Here is a 9926-nt window from a genome sequence, read left to right as displayed (position 1 = left end):
TTTTCAATTGCTCTTTTTTTTTCCATAGTTAAAGTTGAAAACTCCACAGGATTTTTTTGGTAGTATCTACAAGCACTTTCTAGCACCACACTCAAACAAAGCCAAGGAAAAAACAGGAAAAACAAACAAGCGAGGCATACACTCACCAGCTCTGCCTCCTCGTCTTGCCAGCCTGACAGAAGCTGAATCAGCCTCTGACCCTGCAGCACCACATGGCACTTTGTGGGAAGGTTTTGCAGGGTTGACAACACCTGGGCGTGGCTACTGCTCCCAGAAGGCGTGGCTTCCTGCACCGGGGGCAATTACTTCCGGTCTCTGGGGCGTGGCCTTGTGGCACATGAAGTGTAGCTCGTGCACCCGGGAGGGCGTGGCTTCGTGCATCAGAGGGCGGGGCCTCCCTGCCCTCAGGGGCGTGGCCTCCATGACCCTGTCGTGTTGGTGTGTGGCCCCCCAGCTCTTCCCTGCCATGGGCGTGGCTTCCCAACAGTGGGGGCGGGGCCTCCAGACCCCTGGGGCTTCTCTCTCACCCTGGGGGCGTGGCCTCCCAGACAGGGGTGTTACAACCCGACTCAGGCTATGTGGCTTCTTGTCTGGGGGCGTGGCCTAGCTTCACCTTGGGGCGTGGATCACCACCCCAGGGGGCGTGGCTTACTACACCAAAGGGCGGGGCCTCATTGCACTCGGGGGTGTGGTTCCTTAACTGCTGTCTCTGGGGGGTGTGGCCTCTCATCAGGGGGCGTGGTCTCTCAGCAGTGGGGGCGTGGTTTCTCAGCTCTGGGGGTGATCTGGTGGGGGCGGGGCAGGGGGTTCTGCTGGCCCCGCCCCCCGCTGACTGTTGGGCGCAGCATCATTCCAACGCAGCGACCTCCAGCCCCAACCGGCCCCGCGCAGCCCGTGCAGAGCTCCTCGGCCCCGCACGGCCTCGGCGCGCTCGCTCCTTGACACAGACGCAGCAGTGCAGGTCTGTAGCCCAGCAGGGAAGCCAGACACTGCCTCCCAGCCGGGCAGGAACCCAAGGGTGAACCCGCAGCTCGCTCTGCGCCAGGGTGTGCCTGGGCTGGGGCTGCGCCGGCCCCCACCGGGGTGTGTTGGGGTGCCGGGAGCAGGGAGGAGCGGGAAGAGCCGGCAATGGAGGGAAGCTGGAAGCAGGGGGAGCTTTAGGACATTGTCTCCAGGTCTCTGATCTTGAGATTTTGTCCTGCTTGGCAACGTGTGGGAGAAACACTCCCGCTGTTTGGGATGGCAGGGATGGATATTGGTTGCATGAGGGTGGGGGTTTTGTTGTTGTTTTATGGATTAATTTCTCTGTCCAAGCCTTGCTGGGCCCACGAGGGTTTGGGTGACGCTGGAATGTGTGGGTTGGAGTGCATTTTCCCAAGGTTGGGGGCTGCTAAAGCCCCCAGGGGAGGTGTCACAGCTCTGGGGCGCAGCAGCCCAGGGACGGATCTCACTCGGCGGCACGGGGAGCACCCAGTCCCAGCCGAGCTCGCGTGCCAGAGAGCGGCTGCCCCGCAGGGAGCCTCATCCCTCTCTTTGGCGCAATCCAACTCTATACCCCAAATGAGTTATAAAGCAGGGATGTTTATTTCCAGCGCGGGGGTGCAAGGGGGTTCTCCTCCTCGCTCGCACACCCTATAGCTTAACAAGCAGCTGCTTACAGTGTAAAGACATGCAGAGGTATAAGCGCCTACGACATATCCATACCCTCTCCCCGCTGCGTATTATAATTGGATCTGGAAAGTTCGCTCCAATCTTGCGCCTGCGTAGTGCCTCCTGATGGCCGTGGGCCGGGGTCTTAGGGATGGAGTAGGAAGTCTTCCTTGGGATGAATATATTTCTCTTTGAACTTTGCGCAGACTCAGTCTCCTCTGGCTGTTTACAAACTCCCGAACCAAATGCAGCAGCTTTCTGCATTCCAATGCCTAATTATCAGTAAACTGCTGCTCGCTGGCTCCTTCATCATCAACTCCCAAGCTCTTCAAGGCGAACAACGCCAAGCTCTAACGAACGCTCCCAGCCCCCCTTGTCTGCTTTCCCACATCAGTTCCCCCCTGTCTTTTTTAACATGGGCAAATTCTTTTGCCAGCTCTGTAATTTATCTCTCAAAGGGGAACAGTATGATATTTTGTTGGAAAATTCCCTTTTTAATGCATTCTCATGGGTACGAGACATAGAAGTCAAAACTATTAGTGGTTGTAGCATTCTCCAAATCCAAATAAATAACATAGCAGAGAAAACAAAGCTAACCAAAACTAGCATCAGAAGGGCAGTAATGCGATAACACAACTTATTTAGAATGCCAGGCGCAGCAGGGGACCATCTGAACAACACGTCCCTCCAATGATGGTTTAAATTTTCTTTTACCCTTTTAGGACCCCCTTTCTTTCCAGTCGTGGTGGACTGTTATCAGGGTCTTGTCCCGCTTTCCTGGACCTCGTCTAGAATTATAAGTAAGTCCTGATGTTTCATTAACTGTTTCTTTAATCATTTTACCAATGTAAGATTCATTCCAATAGGTACAGGTGATAATTTGTGAAATATTGTATAAATGGATTTATCTGCTGATGGGATAGGACTGGTGCTAAATAAGAAAAGTCACACCCAGCAATCTTAACAAGCTAGCAAATACAGAAATTAGAAATTAGAGTGATTCTCACTATCCATAATGATCTCATCTATTCCTACAGAGGTACAAGCAGTTCTCAAACACACACAACCCTGGCCCACATATACAAGTACAGTCCTCGGATTAGCATCTAGATGGATCTCAAAGTGACAGATGCTTTGCTCAGTGTCGAGGCAGATGTCTTGAGCATCGATTGAATTATTTCGCAAACGAATCCTTGTTGTTCTCGTGTAATGCAAGATTTTAAATTTAGAGTTTGCCATTTCCCATTCACTATTTGTGTCCATGTTCTGTGTTCAGAAGGATAGAGCACAGTTTTATCATGGCTTAATCCTAATGCAATGATGGAGTGGATTACACATATTGCAGAGTTACGTATGGTAAACACAGAGGCTGTGGCTGTATTAGTGATGGGCTCAGAGGTGACATTTACCAGAGTCATTCAGGATTGAAGCTTCCTCTCTAAGCCAGTGGCACTGTCCCAAACCACTTTCCGGATTTTCGGTGGGAAAGTACCCTCACCACCTTCTCTTATAATTAAGGCGGCCACGGATTGCATCCATAATTGTGCCTGTATACAACTAAGGGCCAAAGAAACGTTTCCTCGGATCACACCGAGTCCATTTCCTATTAATTCATGGTCTTGTTCCTCCACCTTTTCCCACTTTGGTAACATTTCTGAGAGTCAATTCCATTTAGGACCTCCAATCCTGTCTGTAACACTCTGGTTGGGCCCCTTTGTGTTCTGCCCCTGAAGGGCACTTGCTTTCACAGCCAGATTGTTCAGCCCTCGAAGGATGTTCTTAAGAAATGAGAGCATGCTGGTTGAATTCCAGAAATATCAGTTTGCATTAGCAGTTCAACACATTTAAGAGACCATTCTGGGTTGAACAGCATTTGCTGTTGGCCTGTATTCCTGATTATAGGGACCAATCTCATAAATTCTGGGTTGTAACAGGCTTAGTTATAATACTTTTAAATTTGAATGAGAGCCCAATGGTATCATAGGCCCAGAGACAAACCACCTTAACGGTCTGTACTACTGTAAAATTATGCCAATAGTCTAATTCATTGGAAATACAGGTCTTTGTATTCTTATCTGTAGGTGGAGTTGAGATAGTAATTTGGGATGCCTTTTTATGGATAGTCCTATGCACCATTCAGCATCGCACTTTGATTTCTCCTCCTACAGTCCCCTGAAGTTGTTGAATCCCCTGTTCTCTATCCACATTCCATTGTTGCCCCACAGATACTCGATTTTCATGCATAATCACAGTTTTAAATCACAGATTTAAACCCTTTCGATTCAGAATATTTCCCAGGGCTCCAGTATACCAAATAAAATTTGAGACCAAGGCCACTCAGTATTCTTTTGGCTAGAGGTGCCTTTACCTCCCTGGATTATAATTATAATCATGAGAAAAATAATTTTCCTGGTTGGACTTGCGTGACCCTTCATGGAGATCTATGTGCCTTTTTCACTCGGGTGCGATGGATCCATGCACTCTGCTCCTTGATTTCGATTGCTGTGAAGGAGGCAAGGAATATCTGGAATGGTCTTTCTCACTGCGGTTCCAGAGTCCTCTCTGCAAGAGATTTTACATATACATAAGCTCCAGGTCGTATGTTATGCACAGGTTCATCCAAACCCCTACTCCACGTCTCAGCCTCATGTTTTTCAATCTTTTGGAGCTGTTTGTCCAATGCCACCATGTAGGAGGTCATGATTTCATACGCAAATAGTGCCTGATCTGTTGTACTACTTCTGAGATAAAATGTGGTCCCCTATCAGGAGACACAGTTGCTGGAACCCAAAAGCATAGTATGATTTCCTGTATTAATGTTCTGGTTATCTCCTTGTTCTAGTAGGGAATGCCTCCGGCCAGTCTGAAAAGGTACCAGTTAATACCAATAAGTATCAACATCCCCCCTGTCTTGGGAGTTCTGAAAAATCAATCTGCCATTATTGCCCAGGCCCGTTGCCTCTTCCAATTTGGCCCATTTCTGATTTGGGGTAATTTTGCGATTAGTCTCTAATCCCAAAATCTAATCGACTTCAGGAGCAACTCCTACGTCAAGCCGGCCTACTCCTACGCCACCCTCATCTGCAGGCGATGGAAGCCAGCGAGGAGCCCCACATCACCCTCTCCGCCATCTACAAGTGGATTTCCGACAAGGTGACTATGATGTCATTGCCATCACAGAAACGTGGTGGGATGACTCACATAACTGGACTACAGCTATGTTGGGATATAAACTCTTCAGGCGGGACAGGAAGGGTAGGAAAGGAGGCGGGGTAGCCCTCTATGTTAAAGAGTGCTTTGATACTCTTGAACTGGATTACGGTGAGGATGGGATCGAGTGCCTATGGGTTAAAATCAGAGGAGCCCACAAGAAGGGGGACTTTGTGATAGGAGTCTGTTACAGACCACCCAGCCAAGAAGAAGCAGCTGATGAGCTCTTCTATAAACAGCTGGGGACAGTCTCTAAATCTCTGCCTCTTGTCCTTGTGGGAGACTTTAACTTTCCGGATGTCTGCTGGGAGTACAATACAGCAGAAAGGAAACAGTCTAGGAGGTTTCTGGAGTGCATCGAAGACAACTTCCTTGCACAACTGGTTAGCGAACCAACAAGGGAGGGTGCCTTCCTAGACCTGCTGTTTGTGAATAGAGAAGGTCTTGTTGGGGATTTGATGGTTGGAGGACGCCTGGGATTAAGCGATCATGAGATGATAGGGTTTTCAGTTCTAGGTGGGATTAAGAAGGGGGTTAGCGAAACAGTCACATTAAACTTCCAGAGGGCAGACTTTGGCCTGTTCAGAAGGTTGATTAGCAAAGTCCCGTGGGAAACAGTCCTTCAGGGCAAGGGAGCCCACGAGGGTTGGGCGCTCTTGAAAAATGAAATCCTAGCAGCTCAAGAGCAGGCCATCCCTGTGTTCCGGAAAAGGAGCCGGCGGGGGGAAAAGCCAGCTTGGTGGAGCAGGGAGATCTCAAGATGCGTCAATAATAAGAAGAAGCTCTATGTGCTTTGGAGGAAAGGACAGGCATCTTGGGTGGACTACAGGGACGAAGTGAGATCGTGCAGGGAAAAAATCAGGAGGGCCAAGGCCCAACTAGAAATAAAACTCGCTAAGTCTGTGAAAGACAACAAAAAGTCTTTCTACAAGTACATTAACAGGAAAAGGAGGACGAGGGAGAATATCCAGTCTCTATTGGATGCAGAAGGAATAACAGTGACAGGGGATAAGGACAAGGCTGAGGTACTTAATGCCTTCTTCGCCTCAGTCTTTAATAGCAAAGAAGGTTGTTCCTTCTGTTTACAAATCCAGGAGTTAGAGGGGCAGATTGAGGCTCCCATGATCCAAGAGGAGGCGGTTAGAGACTTGCTTGCCCAGCTAGACGCCCACAAGTCTATGGGGCCGGACGGGATCCACCCAAGAGTATTGAAGGAGCTGGCGGATGTCCTTTCCAAACCCCTATCCATCATCTTCCAGAGGTCCTGGCTGACTGGGGAAGTTCCACTAGACTGGAGGCTGGCTGATGTTGTGCCCATATACAAGAAGGGTTGCAGAGAGGATCCGGGGAACTACAGGCCTGTCAGTCTGACCTCAGTGCCAGGGAAAGTCATGGAACAGGTGATCTTGAGTGCTATCATGAAGCACATGCAAGAGAACCGGGTGATCAGGCCCAGTCAACATGGGTTTACAAAAGGCAGATCTTGCCAAACTAACCTGATCACCTTCTATGACAAAATCACTCGACTACTGGATGGGGGAAAGGCTGTGGATGTAGTCTTCTTGGACTTCAGTAAAGCCTTTGACACAGTTTCTCACAGCATTCTGCTTCAGAAACTGTCAGCCTCTGGCCTGGACAGGCGTACACTCTCCTGGGTTGAAAACTGGTTGGATGGCCCAGAGAGTGGTGGTCAATGGAGTTAACTCCAGCTGGAGGCCAGTCACAAGTGGGGTTCCTCAGGGCTCGGTACTGGGTCCAGCTCTGTTCAATGTCTTTATCAATGACCTGGATGAAGGCATTGAGTGCACCCTCAGCAAGTTTGCGGATGACACTAAGCTGGGAGGAAGTGTCGATCTGCTGGAGGGTAGGGAGGCTCCAAAGGGATCTGAACAGGCTGGACTGCTGGGCTGAGGCCAATGGCATGAGGTTCAACAAGGCCAAATGCCGGGTCCTGCACTTGGGGCACAACAACCCTATGCAGTGCTACAGACTGGGGGAAGAGTGGCTGGAGAGCTGCATGGAGAAGGACCTGGGGGTGTTGGTTGACAGCCGACTGAACATGAGCCAGCAGTGTGCCCAGGTGGCCAAGAAGGCCAACGGCATCTTGGCTTGTATCAGAAACGGTGTGACCAGCAGGTCACCAATGACACCCCCCAGTGCCCCCTCACTGCCTCCCAAGCCGCATACAGGGAGTGGGGACCCACGCTTGTAAGGCTGGGACCCACACCTATGGGGCAGGGGGTCACCAATAAGGGACTGGGACCCATATCCTTGGGGCTGGGACCCTTATATAGGGGGGACTGGGGGTCACATATAGGGGACTGGGACACACATCTATGGGGCTGAGACCCATACACGGGGGACTAAGGGTCACATATAGGGGACTGGGACGCGCATCTGTGGGGCTGGGACCCATACAGGGGGGACTGAGGGTCACATATAGGGGACTGGGACGCACATCTGTGGGGCTGGGACCCATATAGGGGGGACTGGGTGCCACCTATAAGGGCCTGGGACACACATCTATGGGGCTGGGGGTCACATCTATGGGGCTGGACCCCAATCTATGGGGTTGGGACCCACATCTATGGGTCAAGGCCCCCATCTACGGGCCCTACTCCCACATTGGGATTTGTGTCCCAGCTCCTGTTCCCAAGCCCCCAGGTCAGGATCCGTGGCCTGGGTTTCCCACCTCAGCACCCAAGCCAGCTCAGGAGTAAGGATCTGGATCCCAAAGCCCGGCCTCCTAGAATCATTTGCTTGGAAAAGACCTCTGAGATCATTGAGTCCAACCATTCCTGTCCTCTACTGAACCAGCTCTGAGTACCTCATCTACCCGCCTTTTCAATCCCCCAGGCGTGGTGACTCCACCACCTCCCCAACAGCCCAAGAACACTTTCAGTGAAGACATTTTCCCTGATGTCCAGCCTAAACGTGCCCTGGTGCAACTGGAGGCCATTTCCTCTCGTCCTGTCACTGGGGAGGAGAGACCAGCATCCACCTCACCACGACCTCCTGTCGGGTGGTTGTAGACACTGATGAGGTCTCCCCTCAGCCTCCTCTTCTCCAGATTCAACAGCCCCAGGTCTCTCACTGCTCCCAGAAGCCCTGGGCTCCAGACCCTTCCCCGGCTCCAATCCCCTTCTCCAGGCACGCTCCAGACCCTCAATGTCCTTCTTGGCGTGAGAGGCCCACACCTGAACCCACGATTTGAGGTGTGGTGTCAGGAGTGAGACCTGACGGTAGTCGAGAAGCCTTTGGACAAGGCCCTCAGACACAAGGGGTGAATGTTGGGGGTTGTCCTGCACAGGGACAGGAGTTGGACTCAATGACGCTTGTGGGGCCTTTCCAACTCAGGACATGCCACGATTTGGTGGTTTCTTGTCCGGCTGTGTTGGGCAGGTTCAGGGCTGCTGTGCTGGGCCCTTCTCTCTTCCACCCTTTTTCCTCATGCTCCACTTCATGCCTCTCACGCCCTTCCAGGGCCACCCTGCCCCTCCCCGCCATGTTGCCAAGTCACAGGGAGACCCTCTCTGACCTCACTTTGGGACCACCGCGTGTGGTAACGGTGGCTGCAGCCCTCAGCCCTCAGTGTCCGACAGGACAGTGCCGGGACAGGCAGCAGAGCTCACAGCTCCTGAGCAGAGCTCACGCCTCACCCCGTGGTGCCAAAGTTTCTCCCTTTCTCGGTCCATACCCTGTCCCAAAGGATGGCAGAAGGACCTTCCAGCTGCCCCAGGTTGGCCCTGGAGGAGGAGGTTTCTGCGCAGGTGAGCAGCTTTTGCACCGCTGCCCCATGACGTGCATATAGAACAGCCGCTAAAGATCAGGGGGTGAGGGGCCATGGTGGGCTGGGCAGGACTCAACACCAGCATCAGGGAGGGGATTCTGTCCCTCTGCCCCGCTCCCCCTGGAGCCCTGCATCCAGTTCTGGAGTCCTCAGCACAGGAAGGACTTGGAGATGTTGGAACGGGTAGAGAGGAGGCCACGAGGAGGATCCAAGGGCTGGAGCACCTCCCGTACAAGGACAGGCTGAGAGGGTTGAGGTTGTTCACCCTGCACAAGAGAAGGTTCCAGGGAGACCTTAGAGCAGCTTCCAGTCCTGAAAGAGGCTCCAGGAAACCTGGGGAGGGGCAGGGACAGGATGAGAGGCAGTGGTTTTGAGCTGAAAGGGGTGAGATTCAGGGGCAATCTTAGGAAGAAATGTTGCTCACTCGCTCGAGGGCCAGCACACGGTGCCCATGAGCCCAACCTTCTTCCCTCCCCATGCGCCCCTCTTCTCCTCTTCCCCCAGGCAGCAACTGCAGCCCCTGATGCCGGCTCCGCTGCGGGCACTGCCTGGCGCCTCTCACCAGGGCTGCTTGTGCTGTCCAGCCACGCAGCACGACCACGGCTCCCGCTGAGACACCTCTACCCTCCCTTCCTCCGTAGGTACTTGCACGGCATCTCCAAACAGCAAAGACAGATGTCATCCTCACTGGCCATTGAGGCAATGACACACTCAAGCCCCTCTCAGACAGAGGCAACAACACTCATGCAGGATGCGATCATGCACGACCCTGCCCTCTGGCTGGCGGAGGTAGGTGCCCCATCGCAAGGTTGTCCTACCCCTGAGTCCTGCCAGACCCTGTTCCTCGCTCCATCCCTCCCAGATCCAGGGATCTCGGCTACCTGAATATAGTAGAGGGATGGAAAGGGCAGCTGAGGCTCCAGGGGCAGAACCATCTTCACTTGGGTCCCCTTCAGGTACCAAAGATCATGACCTGCATCCATGAAAATATGGATCACCTCAACACAGAGTCAGCCCAGGAGTTTGTGGAGTCACTGCTATTCCTGATGACCAAGCACTACCCCAACGAAGTCGCCACAATGTTGTGGAGGATATTTCCACCAAAGCACAGGTACCAGCTCCAGGAGCCTTGAGGGTTGGTTCCTGCAGGGAGAGGGACCCAGAGACTCTCTAGGAGCCAGAGCCAAGAATGTCCAGAGGAGGCCACGAGGATGGGAGACTCCGTGATTCTCCATGCTTCTCCCAGCCCAACAACGAACACCTCCTTGCTCCTCTC

General features: G+C 52.5%; 1 protein-coding gene across 1 annotated transcript in view; it reads left to right on the top strand.

The window, feature by feature from the left end:
* The first annotated feature begins 870 nt into the window (after positions 1-870).
* Positions 871-9926, top strand: part of LOC128849510 (forkhead box protein J1-like) — a 45265-nt gene continuing 36209 nt past the window's right edge. Inside the window, exon 1 of the mRNA XM_054051719.1 lies at positions 871-961. The gene's annotated coding sequence lies outside the window, so the exon portion shown is untranslated. The remainder of the gene's footprint in view (positions 962-9926) is intronic.

The sequence above is a fragment of the Cuculus canorus genome, chromosome 29 (assembly GCF_017976375.1).
Source record: "Cuculus canorus isolate bCucCan1 chromosome 29, bCucCan1.pri, whole genome shotgun sequence".
Taxonomy (NCBI): domain Eukaryota; kingdom Metazoa; phylum Chordata; class Aves; order Cuculiformes; family Cuculidae; genus Cuculus; species Cuculus canorus.
This window is presented reverse-complemented; position numbering and strand designations above follow the sequence as displayed.